A 16,640-nucleotide genomic window follows, 5' to 3' on the forward strand; every position below is an offset into this window, starting at 1 on the left:
CTGTCTTGTAGTTTACGACTTCATAGCACTATGCCATTACAAGGAATAGGGAGCTGCCGTTGTTAGTCAGAGCCATTTTGAGTGAGGCAAAGGGCATGTGACCTGCAGCCAGAGAGCCTCTGCTCTGCCTTCAGGGAGCCCTGGCTCTGCCTCTGTGGAAGCCCAAGCCTGCTCTGCAGTTTTCTCCCCTTGTCTTACAACCATGACCACCAATGAGCATGCTAATTCACCAGCTGCTCAGCTTAGCACATCCAAGAAGAAAGGAAAAGATCGTACAGAAATAAGGCGGAGCTGCCTAGAAGTTAATGTGGAGCTGAGGAAAGCTAAGAAGGATGACCAGATGTTGAGAAGGAGGAAATGTTTGGGGCATTTATGATGCCTCTTTCCTGATGATGCTTCATATCCACTGCAGGACAACTGAAACGGCCAGGTCCTATAAACTAGTCTGGTGATGATGACATTGTCAGGCAGAAATGGCAACTATTTTAAAAGTCAGCTCCGGATGACTCAGGCTGCTAGGAAACTGCTTTGCAGGGAAAAACAGCTCCCCATAGACAACAACATGGACTGGCTTGATTCTGAAATTTGTGTTTTTCAAAGGCAGACTGTAGTTTCATTCTGTCTGAGTCTGCCTGGACGCTCATTAACATTGCTCTGAGACATCAGAACACACTAAGTGGTAGATGAAGGCGTAATCCCAGCACTCATTTCTCTGTTGGCATTTCCACGTCCTCACCTCAGTGAACAAGCTGTCTGAACGCTGGTGGTGGTTCACCTTTCGGAGACGTGGTTATTAAGTATGGTGCAGTTGACCCTCAGCTGGTTCCCCTTGCAGTTCCCAACATGTCTTCTTTAGCATGTGGTTACTTACAGAATCTTACCCAGACATTTCAAACCTTTGTCAGAATAAGAATCATGCACCCCCATTAGATGCTGTTGAGAAAATTCTTTCTACTTTAGTTCATCTTCTGCATCATGATGATCCGGAAGTATTGGCTGGTACCTCTGGCCTGTTTCCTGTCTCACTGATGGTCCAAATGAACAGACTGAAATGGTTGTAAAAACAGGAGTGATGCCACAACTTGTGAAGCTTCTTGGAGCAACTGAATCACCATTGTGAGTCCTGTGCTAACAGACGTGGGCAATATTGTCACTTGGGCAGGAGAACAGACTCAGCTTGTAATAGATAAAAGACACTTGCTCGGTTTCCCAGTCTGCTAACAAATCCCAAAGTAAATGTTCAGAAGGAAGCTACATGGACAATGTCAAACATCGCAGCAGGACATGAGGAGCAGATACAACAAGCTATGAATCATGGATTAAGTCCCATTCCTCATTGACATTTTTGCTAAGGCAGAAGAAAGACTGAAAAAGAAGCTCTCTGGGATGTGACCAAAAGTAGCAGAACAGTCAAACAGGTTGTCTACCTTTTCCATTGTGGCATAATAGAACTGCTGATGAATCTTTTAACTGCTAAGTATACCAAAATAAATCTGACCAACCCATGGACAAGGGAACAAGTGATCCAAAATCGATGGAGAGGAGGGTGTAAGAGGCCTGGTAGGGCTTGATCAAGGGCAATGTAACTGAAAGTAATTACTGAAACACAAATGAAGGCTGAGCATGATAGTGGGACAAGAGGAAAGTAAAAGGAAATAGAGGAAAGAACTAGGGGGCAAAGGGCATTTTTAGAGGCCGAAGTACAGGCATGTACATTTGTAAATATATTTATACATGATGATGGGGAAATAGATCTATGTGCATACATTTATAGGTTTAGTATTCAAGTAGCAGATGGAAATTGGTCCTCCATTTAATTATTCCCTCAATACAAGAACACATTGTTTTATTAAACTGACATCCCATGGTGCTCACCTGCCTTAAATGATTGCCGGAGACAAAGCAGGTGCATAAGTAAGTGTGGAGAAGAAAGCTGATGGTGCCTGGCTATCAAAAGATATAGCATCTAGGGTCTTAAAGGCTTGAAGGTAAACAAGTGGCCATCTAGCTCAGAAACAACAAAGTCCACATGGAAGGACACCAACCATTGCGATCACACGAAGTGTCGAAGGAATCAGATATCAGGCATCAAAGAACAAAAAATCATATCATTTAGAATGAGGGACAGTGCAAAGTAAGGACCTAATGCCCAATTGCAGACAACTGGACATTCCCTTACAGAAGGGGCTTAGGGAGGAGATGAGTCAGTCAGGGTTCAGTGTGGCAACGGTGAAACATACAACTTTCCTCTAACTCTTATGTTTCCTCATCCCCCACCTCACCCCACCCAACTATCATGACCCCAATTCTACCTTACAAATCCAGCCAGACCAAAGGCTGTACACTGATACAGATAGGAACTGGAAACATAGGGAATCCAGGACAGATGAACCCTTCAGGACATTGGTAGAAGTGGTGATACTGGAGGGTAGAGGGAAGGTGGGGTAGAAGATGGGAACCAACTATAAAGATCTACATATAACCCCTTCCCTGGGGGATGTCTAACAGAAAAGTGGGTAAAGGGAGACATCGCACAGTGTAAGAGATGACAAAATAATAATAATTTATAAATTATCAAGGGTTCATGAGGGAGTTGGGGGGGAGGGACGGAAAAATGAGGAGCTGATACCAAGGGCTGAAATAGAAATCAAATGTTTTGAGAATGTTGATAGCAACAAATGTACAAAGTGACATAATAGATGTATGGATGGATTATGATAAGAGTTGTATGAGCCCCAATAAAATGATTTTTTAATGTAATAAAAAGCATTTAACAAAAATGGCAATTGTGGTCATCTTAAGCAAGATCTGTTGGAGACCAGGTTAGTTTCAGCTTCTGATCAGTGGAAGGGTTGCTCCTTTTATCAAAGCTTAAATGGGTACTTTCAAGCTGCTCAGAAAATCAGGGAAACTGAGAAACTTGGTATAATGATTGAAGAATGTGGAGGCTTGGACAAGATTGAAGTTCTACAAAACCATGAAAACTACTCTGTGTACAAGGTTTTCATGAGCTCACTTGAGAAGTATTTCTCCATAGAGGAAGAAGATCAGGATGTTGTGCCAGAAACTTTGTCTGAAAGAAATGCCTTCCAGGTTGAAGATGGCACCCCTGGGACCTTTAAGATTGTGCAGCTGAATCTTAGGGTTGCTTGTTGTGTACATTGTTTGGTTCAAGTTTGTCTTATTCTCAGTGTCCTGTAAAGATAAAATTCCACCCTTTCCTTTTACTTCAAAAACAAGGGAAAGGAAATTTGTACACAAAAGCTTTGATCAAGTGTACATTATCATGTGTAGCAGTAATGACAAATACATTGCCTAGTGAGGATAAAGTGTTGAGAATCGTATGAATCTTCAGTCAGTAAAGCAAAGTGAATTACCGTGGTGATAGTGTCATTGAATATCTTTAATGGTTTGATAAGCACAGTTAGCATATTCCTTTATATATCTGTAGCCTGAAGCTATGTGTTTATACAGAAAAAGACTGTAATTGTCTGACCAGAAGAGAGTAAGCCCAGAGCATTTTAAATCTTTACAGATATTTATTATTATAAAAGCAAATTGCTGGGAAAGTTTGCCATCTTTATTTGTGTTGGTTCAGAAAAAATGCATAATAAGTATATTAACACTTGTAAGGTTTGAGCTGGATGATCTAAACACATAGCGAATGCCAATTTGCTACACCCTCATGTTAATTTACAAAATGTATCATCTCAGATTTGCTGAAGATCAAAAGAAGAGAGAAATTTAAAAAGCAGAATAGGACAGCCAAAAATTGTAGGACAATATCAAATGGTATATCATACGTGTAACTAGAATAACAGAATAAGAAACAGAACAAATATTTGAAGTAACAAGAACTGAGGGCTTCACAGTATTAGTGATACACACCAAACCTCTCGTTCGAGAAACTCAAAATTTAGAATATGAAAAACCTAGACATATCATATGCAAAAAGGAGAAAACTGAAAGAAAAAAGAGAGAGGGAAAAAATTTTGGAGATATCTAAGGCCGGATGAAAGCCCCGTTTGTGTCATAGTATAGCAGATATTAAGAAATGACAATGGGAAAGAATCATTTCAGCTCGTTCATATGAGCCACCAGCCACATGTCCCTTGTGGTGACGAGTCCTATAGCAAAGCCTGCTGAAGAAATCAGATGGTGCCTGGCTATCAGAAACAATAGTGTATGGGGTCTTAAAGGCTTGTCTTAGTGAGATGATAGCTAAGTTGACACAAAAGAACCACATTATACACAATAAGATCCAGGATAGGAGGAGAGAACAGTATTAGAATGTAAATTGCAAGCCCTCAGTTTACCAAAAGCTTTGGTTACCAGTGAAAGCCCAAAATCCATTTGCAAGGCCCCCACTTAGAATAAACCTCCTCTGGTGAATCTCATCTGGAGATTGACCAAAAACATGAATAGCCTTGTTATGAGAGTGCATTGGAAAGCATATGTACTTAGGTTAAAATTTTAACAACTAATCATTTGTTCTCCCTTTTTGACCCATTTAAATTTTGCTCTAATTTGTATTATTTTTCTGTTCTCTTTTCGAGTATGATTTTTCCATTTTTTTTTGTGATTGTTGTGGCGTTTGGAGGTATTTTTTGTTTATTTTTGTTGTTGTCATTCTTTGTTTATACTTTTCTTTATAAGAAATCCAGGACAGATAAATCTATAGAGATAGTAGCTGGATTAATTGTTCATGGGGTTATGGCAGGGGAGGTTGGTGGGAAATGTAAAGCTAAGAACAGCAGATACAAAAGAAAAGAAAATATTCTAAAATGGATTATAGTACTGACTGCACAACTCTTAAATATGCTTAAATGGTTGAATTTTAATATGAATTACATGGCAATTAAGCTGTTTAAAAAACCATTTTAAATGTATCCTTGACTCCAACTCATGACCATATTGCATCTTACAATCTAGACTGTTGGAAGTCAGGGCCAACTGTCAGTTCCATATAACTATAAAACAGCGTTAGTAGCAGCCCAGTTGTACCTGAGTTATGTAGCCAATTGGTGGTTAAACAATCAGTAGCATTAAAGGTCATAATTGATGCACATTCATATATTAGAAGCCATTCCATAGATCTATTCAAGGTTGGATTATTCATATGGGTGCAGTTAGAATATGCCCAGCAAAAAGAAACAACTTGATTTAGTGTTGATTTGCTTGGAGAATTAGCCAGGTGAATCCATCTTATGGACCTAAAATATAGGGAGTACTGCTTGTGAGTTTCATAGATTCTTTAATTAACTCTTCTTATGTAACTTTATTCCATTTCAGCGTTGTGTAAAGGCAAAAGGTTAAGTTCTGGCCTTCCTTTGTATCCATAACTTGGCCATTTATCAATGAAAAAAATCTAGTAATCATGGCTTTTGTAATAATGAACTATTTTTCATTATTCTTTTATTCATAGATTAAGAGCAAACCAGTAAGATCCCAGCAATGAAGAAATACACCAGGGAAGGGCAGGCAGAAATGATGGTCAGAGGTACCACATACTCAACAATTAAACCTTTAATAATAGTGACCATAAATATTCACCAAACCCTGGAAATCATTATTAGAGGTATGATTATTGAAAAGGGGAAAATTTTCAGGAACTTTTTGAAGCCCCTTGATAGCAAAAGTTTAAAAAAAGAGAGAGATACAGGAATGCATTTTTGTGCCTGTTCAGGGTCTTATGCCAGGCAACTGTCTTGGATGCTTGAATTTAACTTTAGTCTTGATCATAGAAATGTCTGAGTTTAACTTAAGTCTTTCAGTAGGTTAAACAGTCCATGAAAGTGTTTTAGCTCTCTTTAATTGGTAGGTGGGTACAAATGATAATTCTTTGTAATTTCACATCACAAGGTTTAGAAATAATTCTAACAAAACTTCAAAGATCTTTTAATTTGTTCCTATTTCAGTATACTAAAGGACTTCAGAAATTCAAGGTAAATGGAATTAACCTCAACATAATAAAAGCCATATACAAAAAATCAACAGCCAGCATCATGGTTAACAGGGTAAAACTAGAAACATTTTCTCTGAAAATGAGGACCAGACAAGGATGCCCCTATCACCACTCTTATTCAACACCATATTGGAAGTCTTAGAGCCATCAGACAACAAAAAGAAATCAAGGCAATACAAACAGACAAATAAAGAGGAAGTGAAACTCTCCATTTAGCAGACAATGTAATCCTTTATAGAGAGAACCCACAATTCTTCACAAAAAGCCTGCTGGAAATGTGGCAAACAGAAAGATTTCTCCCAAGTTGTCTCCCCCAAATATATGCCAAACTTACCTACATGCTACACATGGTAAATGACTATATACTTGGAGGTCAATGAAAGTAGGTCAGAAGCAATTCTCACTAAGGACTATCAGCTATCTAGAGCAATCAGACTGTATAGTCTGTCCCACCCTAAGTAGGGCCCACTCCCTTCTGATAAGGATAGCAATAGATTGTTTACCTGTAGGAGAACCCAGGGAGGTCTTGCCCACTCAAGGGTGGTGACCAAGGTTAGGCCTCCATCATGAATCTAGGGTCCGCCTTCTTGTCACATGTATACTCCTAGTCTCTCCTCTTCCTATCCTGTGTACACCCCTAGCGCATCCCCTTCCTGTTACGTTTATGCCCATTGTGTATCCTCCTACTATTGTTTGTATCACCTATTGTATACTCCTTCCTGTGATGTATGTCTTTACCTGTAATTAGGGACATGCATACCCCTAAAGATTTATGAGCCTTGGTTAGCAATAAATTCCTCTCACTTCTGCTCTCTCATCTCCCATCTCCACATGTACCACCAAGAGGAGCTGAGATTAGTATGCTACCATGAAATGTGTCTGACTCCTTTATTTCACTCTCTTTTCTATCTCTCTTATTCTCTATGACTTTACTATAATCAGTACTTATTATTGCTGTACAATTGTGCCTGCCAGGCTTGTGATGATTTGTTAGGGGCTGGCTCCCCTGACATGGAAATAATCGAGAGTGGGCAAAATAGCAGGATACAAAATTAACAAGCAGAAATCAACTGGATTCCTGTACACCAGTGAAGAGAGCTACAGAAAAAAGAAAAAATGTTAAGAAAATAATACCATTCCCAGTAACATCACAAAATATTAAATACTTTGAAATAAACCTAACTAGGGAAACAAAAGACATGTATATAGAAAACTGCAAAGCATTACTACAAGAAACCAAAAACAGACCTACATAAATGGAAGAGTATCCTGTGTTCATAGATAGGCAGACTTAATATTTTGAAAAATGTCTACATGACCTAAAGCAATCTACAGATATAACACAATTCCACTCCAACTCCCAAATACATTCTTTAAAGAAATGGAAAAGCTAATTACTAACTTCATGTGGAGAGACCCAGGATAAGAGAAGAACTTCTTAAAATGAAGAACCAAGTAGGAGGCCTCCCACTACTTGACCTAAAACCTACTCCATCACCCCAGTAATCAAAACATCCTGGTACTGGTGCAATGATGGATACATAAACCAATGGATAAGAACCGAAAACTCAGATATAAATGCATATTTGTACAAGCAACGGATCTTCTCCAAAGATTAAAAAATATCCAATGAGATCAAGCCAGCCTTAGATAAAAGGTGTTGGATAAATTCAATCTCCATATACAGAAGAATGAAATAGGACCCATATCTTTCCTCGTGCATAAAAATGAACTCGGGATGAATTAAAGATACAGAGAAATCAAGATCATCAATGAGAAAATTAGAACAAGCTTGGTGGTCTTATTTCAGGGCATTCCTAGACTGCTGAGTACAACAAAGGAAGCACACACAGCAGATGATAAAACTGATCACTAGGACCTGTTGAATCCAAAGACGTCATCAAAAGACTAAAACAAGAGCCCACAGATTGGCAAAATGATTTTTACCAAGGACACAATAAACAAGAGTCTAATTACTAAAACCTACAGAACTCTACAATCGCTCAATAAGAAAATAACAAATGAACCAATTAAAAAGTGGGAGGGGGAGCCAGAGGAAGAAAGAGGGTGGGGGAGAGAAGCTGTGGAGACATTTCCAGATGAAGAAATATGGAACAGGTTATTTACTAGCTCATTCTTCTATAAACTAAGCCCAAAGCGTGTTAACTCTATGGCACTTCTGGGTTTTATGTGACTGTAGATTGGGATTGTACACAAGGACATTTTTTGGAGTCTGATGAGGATGGTGGTGAGACAAAGGCATTGTTTGGAGTCTGATGAGGATGGTGGTGAGACAAGGGCATTGTTTGGAGTCTGATGAGGATGGTGATGAGACAAGGACATTGTTTGGAGTCTGGTGAGGATGGTGATGAGACAAGGACATTTTTTGGAGTCTGATGAGGATGGTGGTGAGACAAGGACATTGTTTGGAGTCTGGTGAGGATGGTGGTGAGACACTGTCGGGTTGTGCCTACATGCAATTAAGAAGTGAACATTTGACTGAAATAAAGGGTTGAGAGGAGGAATGAAAAGGTGGGCAAAATGCATTGTGTTAGGCCAGGTTGACCAGAGAAACCAATCAAATGACACTCATAGATATACAAGAGAGAGTGTTATATCAAGAAGTAATTATATATCCAGAAAGGGTCCAAGTTGAGTACAACTCAAGTCTACAAGTCCATTGCTAGTCCATAAGTCCCTCTTCAAATTCAAATAGCCTTTTGGAAATGATGAAGGCAACATATGTACAAATATGCTTGATACAATTAATGTATGGAATGTTAAAAGAGCTGTAAGAGCCCCTAATAAGATTTTTTTTCTAATTCACATAGCCACATGCAATGATGCAGAATGCAGGAAGACCACAGGCCAACGAGTGGAGTCATTGTGCTCCAAGGTCAGTAGAAACATGGCCAGGCTCCACCAGCTCTAAAGGTCCGTGGGTGAGCACTAGCAGTCAGAAAGGCAAAGGTGCCAAACGGGAAGGGTTCTCAGGGTGGTCCATATTAGAAAAAGCCACACCTCCAGGGAGACAGCGTCCGTCTGTGACCTGATTGACAGGATTGACTCCGCCCCTAGCTAGGCATATTTGGCTGACATAAAATCATCTAAGTAGCACAGCGTGTCATACAGTTTTTAAAAAATGACATAGTCTTAAAAAAGGACAAATGGCTAACAAACACATGAAAAATATGCTCACTATCACTAGCTACCCAGGAGATGCAAATTAAAAACTACAATGAGATCCCACTTTGTACCCACAATGATAGCGCAATTAACAAAACAAGCAAACAGAAATGCTAGAGAGCATGTGAAGAGAATGGGCCATTTAGACACTCTTGGTGGACTTGTAAATACATACAACCAACTATGGAAAGCGATATGGTGCTGCCTAAAATAACTAGGAATGGAAGTTCCATATGATCCAGCAATACCACTTCTGGGCATATACCCCAAAGAAATAAGATACAGAACACAAATGTGTGCATGCTCTCCCGTGTTTATTGCAGCACAGTTCACAATAGCAAGAAACTGGAAGCAGCCTAAATGGCCAACAGTAGAAGACTGGATAAAGAAACTCTGGTACATACACATAATTTAATACTGTGCATCCCTAAAAAGGGATGAAAGCATGAAACACCGCGTGGCATGGAAGGAGCTGGAAACCATTATGCTGAGTGAAGTTAGGAAATCACATAAGGCAAATGTTGTATGAGCCCGCTACTATAAGGAAAAACGCGACGACAGGCAGGCTTCTGTTCTCAGAACACATAACCTTCTGATCCTGTCTGCCAAACAAATGGGTAGAGAGCGTGCCTAGCTTCCATGAACCATACATCACTGCCCATTACATGCCCATCTTAAGAACCACCTCAAAGAAGGGGACCTCACCTCAGCTGGGGGTACTGCTTCAAGAATGAGGAAAAGGGAGAACCATGCATTTGATGCTATACAACATTGAGATAAGATCTTGCCAAAGCAGCAGACATGCCCACAGTGAGAAGGGAACCTGACTAGAAAGTCAAGTCAAGGTCAGGGGAGGAGAGCACCTAGACTTTGAAGGAGGCATTTACACGTCTGTTGGTTTGTCAATAGAAGAGCAACTTCCAATCATGAAGGGACACTCCACAACAATTATATAGACCCCAACAGGAGAATAAGGCCAGAAATATAGTCCTGATTAGGAGGGAATGGTATTAGACCTTAAACTTTGAGCATCCTGTTTGTAAAAAGCTCTGGATGACAGTCAAAACCCCAGTCCATTTGCAGAATTTGCACCTGGATTAAGTCCCTAGTGAGTCCCCTCTGACCATGGGCCAGGGTTGTGAACAGCCGTGCCAGCAGAGGAGTGCATCGGAAAGTGGACGAATGCAGATATCGTTATGTGAAAATGTAGCCCCTTATTCTTTGTTCTCCTTTTTTACCCATTTTCAGTTTGTCCTAGTTTTAATGTTTTCTGCTTTCTTTTCTATTGAGGCTTTCCTTCATTTTATTTTATTTCTTATTGTGGTTTGATTTAGTTTTTATATGTTTTCTTTATATGAAATTCAGGATAGTTAAATCTATAGAGACAGTAACTGGAATAATAATTTCTTAGGGTTATGGGAGGAGAGGTGTGGAGAAACAGGGAGCTAATAATAAGGAGTACCAAGCTGAAAAAAATGTTCCAAAATTGATTGTAGTGGTGACTGCACAAATATTTGTAATATTTAAATTAAAGAATTGTATGATATATGAATTACATGCCAACAATATTGTTAAATATCTTTAAAGATAGTAGAATTTTTCAATGAAGCCTCTTCAAACATAGTTACCTGACTCAATACTAGGTAATTTTTCTACTTCTAAATGTTGACTGTCAAAATTTATTTGACTTCTGAACGATGCTGGTTAGAGTACGGAATCAAAGACTGACAGAATTTTACTAATACTGAGAGCATTAAATTGGATCAGAAGAAGGTTTATTAAAAAGTCATACGTATTCCGGTAATATTTACATGCTGTGTTACTTTATGTGATCCAAGTTGAATGGACTTGTAATTTAAGAGGACATTATTCCAGAATAAGCTTTTAGACTCAGAAAACTAGGCACATAAGACTTTTAGTATGGAAATTAGTCCTTACTAGTAGCTCAGAAGAGTGTAGGTGGTCAGGGCAATGATAAATCTGACGATAAATCAGAAAAAAATAACTTAAAAAATTACTTGCCCACCCTGTGGCTACAAAGAATTATTTCTTTCTGTTCCCCAAGTTGCTTTCAAGAAATGTCTTAGTTATAAAGGATGCACAGGAGTAAATAAAGATCTTTACTGAATGTGAAAATCTCCAATGTATATGTATAAAGTGGAAAGTGGGAACTAGATAAAAATCTAATTTCCCTTCAAGTACATGTTCTAAATTTGATGGGTATTATGATAGGTTTGGGGTCAACTTGACTGGGCCAGGATTCTCTGTGGTTTGACACTTAAGACCTAGTAATTCCCCATGCTGCCATCTAATATAATACAATCACCTCCATAATGGGATCTCTAAATGAGCAGCCAATCAGCTGCAAGATTAGGGTGGGATGTTGTTGCTATTAAATGTCATCAAGTCAGTTCCTAGTCACAGCAACCCTATGTTCAACAGGACAAAACATTGTCTGGTCCTGCACCATCCTCATAATTGTTATGTTTAAGCTCACTGTTGCAGCCACTGTATCAGTACATCTTGTTGAGGGCCTTCATTTTTTAAAAATCATTTTATTGGGGGCTTGTGCAACTCTTATCACAATTCATATATACATTCATTGTGTCAAGCACATTTATACATGTTGCCATCATCATTCTCAAAACATTTGCTTTCTACTTGAGCCCTTGGTATCAGCTCCTCATTCCCCCCTCCCCATGCTCCCCTCCCTCATGAAACCTTGATAATTTATCAATTATTTTGTCATATCTTACACTGTCTGATGTCTCCCTTCACCCACTTTTCTGTTGGCCATCCCCTGTGAAGAAGGTTATCTGTAGATCCTTGTGATCGGATCCCCCTTTCTAAACTCACCTTCCCTCCATCCTCCTGGTATCACCACTCTTACCACTGGTCCTGAAAGGATCATCTGTCCTGGATTCCCTGTGTTTCCAGTTCCTATCTGCACCAGTGTACATCCTAAGATCTAGCCAGATTTGTATGGTAGAATTGGGATGATAGTGGTGGGGGACGGGGGAAGAAGCATTTAAGAACTAGAGGAAATTTGTGTGTTTCATTGATGCTACACTGTTCCCTGACTGGCCTGTCTCCTCCCTGTGACCCCTCTGCATATGGATGTGCAGTTGCCTACAGATAGGCCTCGGGTCTCCACCCCGCCCTCCCCACTCATTCACAATGATGTGAATTTTCTGTTCTTTGGTGCTGATTCCTTTGATACCTCGTGATCACACAGGCAGTTGAGCTTCTTCCATGTGGGCTTTGCTGCTTCTGGGCTAGATGGTCGTGTGTTTACCTTCAAGCCTTTAAGACCCCAGATGCTATATCTCTAGTTAGCCGGGCACCATCAGCCTTTTTCACCACACTTGCTTATGCACACATTTGTCTTCAGCGATCGTGTCAGGAAGGTGAGCACCATGGGATGTCAGTTTAATAAAACAATGTGTTCTTTTATTGAGGGAGTACTTGAATGGAGGACCAATTTCCATCTGCTACCTTAATACTAAACCTATAAATGTATGCACATAGATCTATTTCTCCATCATTATATATAAATATGTTTACATATGTACATGCCTGTATTTCAGCCTCTAAAAATGCCCTTTGCCTCCTGGTTCTTTTCTCTATTTCCTTTTACTTTCCTCTTGTCCCACTATCATGCTCAGCCTTCATTTGGGTTTCAGCAATTCCTCTCGGTTACATTGCCCTTGATCACTCCCTACCAGGCCTCCCACATCCTTCTTGCCACTGGTTTTGAATCACTCGTTGTTCCTTTGTCCCTGGGTTGGTTAACACTACACCCTTTCCCCCACCTCTCCCTCTCCCATGCCCCCCAGAACCATGGGTCCTGTTGTTTTCTTCTCCACATTGTTTATCCAGCCCATCTTATCTAGAAAGACCTGCAAAGATAGTCACACAATCACAAGCACATAAAAGCAAGACAGCACCAAACAAAGTGACACAGAAAAGCAAAACAATGACAGCAACAAATAAAAACCAAAGACACATAAAATCAAAAACAAAACAGAGAAAAAGAAAAGCCTGTAAATAGTTCAAAGTCTGTTTGTTGACTTTTAGGTGTGTTTTCTGGTAGGGTCTGATGGGTGCTGCGCCCTAGCCCCAAAGTCTATTTTTGATACACCCTCAGGACTTTCTTGCTCTGCTCCCCTTGCTGTTTTATTACATACCCTTAGTGTTTTGCCTCGATGTGGTGGGGTCAGCTCAGGCAAAAATCCTACACTGTATCTCCAGTGTTGTCCCATGTGGGGCTATGGGTTAGTGTGGGATGTTGAGTCTCGTAGTGGGGCCATCCATATGGTCCTCTCTGTGCGTTGGCTGCTCTGAGTGGGACAATTGTCCTCTGAGCTTGGTGGCCAAGGTGTGCTCCACTCCCTTCCTCCCCCTTCATTTTCTTCTGCTTACATCTGGATATGGTAGATAGGTTCCTTTCCCTCACCAGAGGGTCTGTTGTCATTCTCCGTGGCACACCCTTCCATGGTGGGGGTCAGGCTGGTTCTGGTTGGGGCCGGCCCTATAGTCCAGTCATTTTATGGAATCCTCCACGTGTTACATTGCCCTCCTGGTTTAGCGCATCATGGTGGGGTCTGTGTGCACATTCCAATTCTGTGGGGACACAACCAATACTCTCCCCCTGGGTGAATTAGTGCCCTGTTCCCCCCATGTCACCACCTGTTTCTCCCCACCCTTTTTCTCCCTCCTCCTTCCCCCTTTTCCCTTCTTTATGTTGGACTCACATGTACCTCCTTGGGTTTGGTCTGACCTCCCCCCGACTACTTATGCTTCCACCCTTGTATTGTGAGATAAATGTCCATTCTTCTATTCCTGCCGTGCTGATTGTACTTACCTCAGGGGACTAATATTATGCCTGTCTTTTTGAGATTGGCTTACCTCACTTAACATGATTCCTTCCAACTCTTCCCATGAAACGACGTGTTTCATGTGACCATCCGTGCTTTTCAGTGCTGCATAATACTCCATTGTGTGTGTACACCAGAGTTTACTAATCCATTCCTCTATCAATGGAAACAGGCTCTTTCCAAGTCTTTGCGATTGTGAATGTGCTGCAATAAACACTGGAGCGCAGATGACGGCTTGTGTTTTATTCCTTACTTCTGCTGGGTATAACTGGGTCGTAAGGTAGATCAGTTTCCATTTTCTTTGAGTAATTCCAGATTGCTTTCCGCAGTGGCTGTACAAATCTGCCTGACCACCGGCAGAGGAGGAGGGTTCCTATTTCACCATAACCCCTTCAACCCTTGTTACTCTCTGATTTGCTGAATTGGGCTTGCCTCAGGGGTATTAGGTGGTATCTCATGGTGGTTTTAATTTGCATTTCTCTATGGCTAATGACCAAGAACACTTTCTCATATGCTTGTGGCCATATGGGTGTCCTCCCTAGTGAAACTTCTTTTCAGTTCTTTTGCCCACTTCCTTAGGGGGTTAACTGTTTTCCTCTTTTTGCAGGTCACGATGGTGTTGTAGATTTGAGTAATGAGCTCATTGTCTGATGTGTCATTACTAAAAATCCTCTCCCAGTCTGTGGGTTGTCTTGTCACCCTCTTGGTGAAGTCTTTCGAGGCGCACAGGTGCTTTATTCTTATTAAATGACATTTGTCTTGATGTGCACTTAACTTTTATATAAAACTCTCTCTTATGCATGCGTTTCTGTGAATTTGTTTCTTTAAAGCGCCCAAAGACTAACACATTTTAAACATCCCAACCCAGTTCTGCCTAAACCCACAAGTCCAACATTAACCCATTAACCCATATGTCCAACACTAATCCACAAAGTCCTCCTCCATCTCACAAAACAGACACAATGATGCCAACTGCAGGAGGAAAGCCCAGTCATGAATGTGTAAGCATCTCAGTGCTGGCAAGGGTCTCCACACGGGTGCTCCAGCACCCAGGGCTGCATCGGGTTAGATCCATGTGGCTTCTCCTTGGGGATGTCTTGCAGGAAGTTAGCCTTGCAAGCTGAAGCAGGGAACTGGCCATCACAACTCAAGAGACCTGAGCACTAGAAAGACAAGGCACACTGAGCCATTTATCTGTCCACCCTTCAATTAACCCCACATGTGTTTATCAGCCAGGTTGGCACAATAAGGAGTGATATGGTCTGTTGATTTTTCCTCGATCCTTTCATAGGTCCCATGTTTCTGGGAGACCAGAGGGCCTTCTCTGTGTTAGTATTAAGAATGCTTTCAGGGGGCTGCCTGTGACCTACTGTAGAGTTGGCTCCGACGACAGGCGGTGTATGTAGGCAGAGTTCCTCCATGGTTCAGTGGCCTGCATGGTGAGGTGTTTCAGTGACTGGAGTGGGGGCTGGAGCCGGTATGTCTGCCCCTGGGCTGCTTTGCCAGGCCACACTTAGCACCCTCTTTTCTTGTTGAATTTTTAAAAAATTATAAAGAGAGAGAGAAAAAAGGACACGCAAAGAATAATAATAATGAAAAAGGAAAAAGAAAATGAGAGGAAAGAGAAAAATTATTATTATTTTTTCCTCTCTTTCCCCTCCAATTTTTAAAGATGCCTAATAGAGGGCAGAGGTGGGGGAGGCCTGGCTGCCACTGGAGGTGGTGCTGATCTAGGGCTCCCAAGCCAGGCCGTGTGAGGGAATGAGTGCCCTTCAGATGGAGCATGCATTCCCCTGGGTTCCTGCAGGCCTGTAGTGTTTACCCGGTAAGCAGAGGCTACTCCAGCGGAAAGCTCACTGCAGCTGGGAGCCTCCTGCACAGGACAGAAAAGGCTGGGGCAACAAGGGGTGCTGTGGGAAATGCCAGGCCAAGGCACCTGCCTCCTATGTCCGCAGGAATGGGCTGGGGCTGGAAGGCTTAGCGTTTGGAGCTGCCTTTGCTGGGAACCCCCGCAAGGCACCGCAGTGGCATGGGCTGGCCTGAAGTGGCTCCGGTGGAAATGCAGGGCTGTGGGTAGAAGCTGGATGTGCATCAGTGGGAAGTGCCCAGCACTGGTGGCTGAGAGTGCCCTCCTTCCCTGGGAGGCAGGGAGCAGAAGCGAATCTGACAGACAGGGGTACCAGTGGAGAGGTCCCAGGCAGCAATGGGGGTGGATCATCCCCAGTGCAGGACACCCAGCCAGCTACCGGTAGATTGCAGGTCAGTTACCAGGACCATGGGTGAATGGAAGGAAGGACCAGAACCCAGGGCAGATCGCTGCCACCTGCGGAGTGGGGACTACAGGAAAGGGAAACTTCTCTCCCAGTGGGGTCCCATGAGTGGGCAGCTGCTGTAGGGGGGGCTTCATCTTTTATGCTGCCCCTCTACTTTACCAGGAATCCTGGCCTTCTCCACAGACTGGTGTCTCCTGATAACATGTCCAAAGTATGTGAGACAAAGTTCCACCATCCTTCCTTCTAAGGAGCATTCAGTCTATGATATTTTCAGTATTCTTCAACAGCACCATAATATAAATGAATCATTTCTTCTTTGGTCTTCTTTATTCAGTGTCC

The 16,640-nt window shown here is 41.6% G+C and overlaps 1 protein-coding gene and 1 pseudogene across 1 annotated transcript in view; both read left to right on the plus strand.

Annotated features, from left to right (window-relative positions):
• SYNDIG1 (synapse differentiation inducing 1) overlaps positions 1-16,640 on the plus strand; it is a 125,549-nt gene that overhangs the window by 74,268 nt on the left and 34,641 nt on the right. The gene's annotated exons all lie outside the window — the stretch shown is intronic.
• LOC142422235 (importin subunit alpha-1 pseudogene) lies at positions 203-3,201 on the plus strand (annotated as a pseudogene).

This window comes from Tenrec ecaudatus, chromosome 12, assembly GCF_050624435.1.
Source record: "Tenrec ecaudatus isolate mTenEca1 chromosome 12, mTenEca1.hap1, whole genome shotgun sequence".
Classification (NCBI taxonomy): domain Eukaryota; kingdom Metazoa; phylum Chordata; class Mammalia; order Afrosoricida; family Tenrecidae; genus Tenrec; species Tenrec ecaudatus.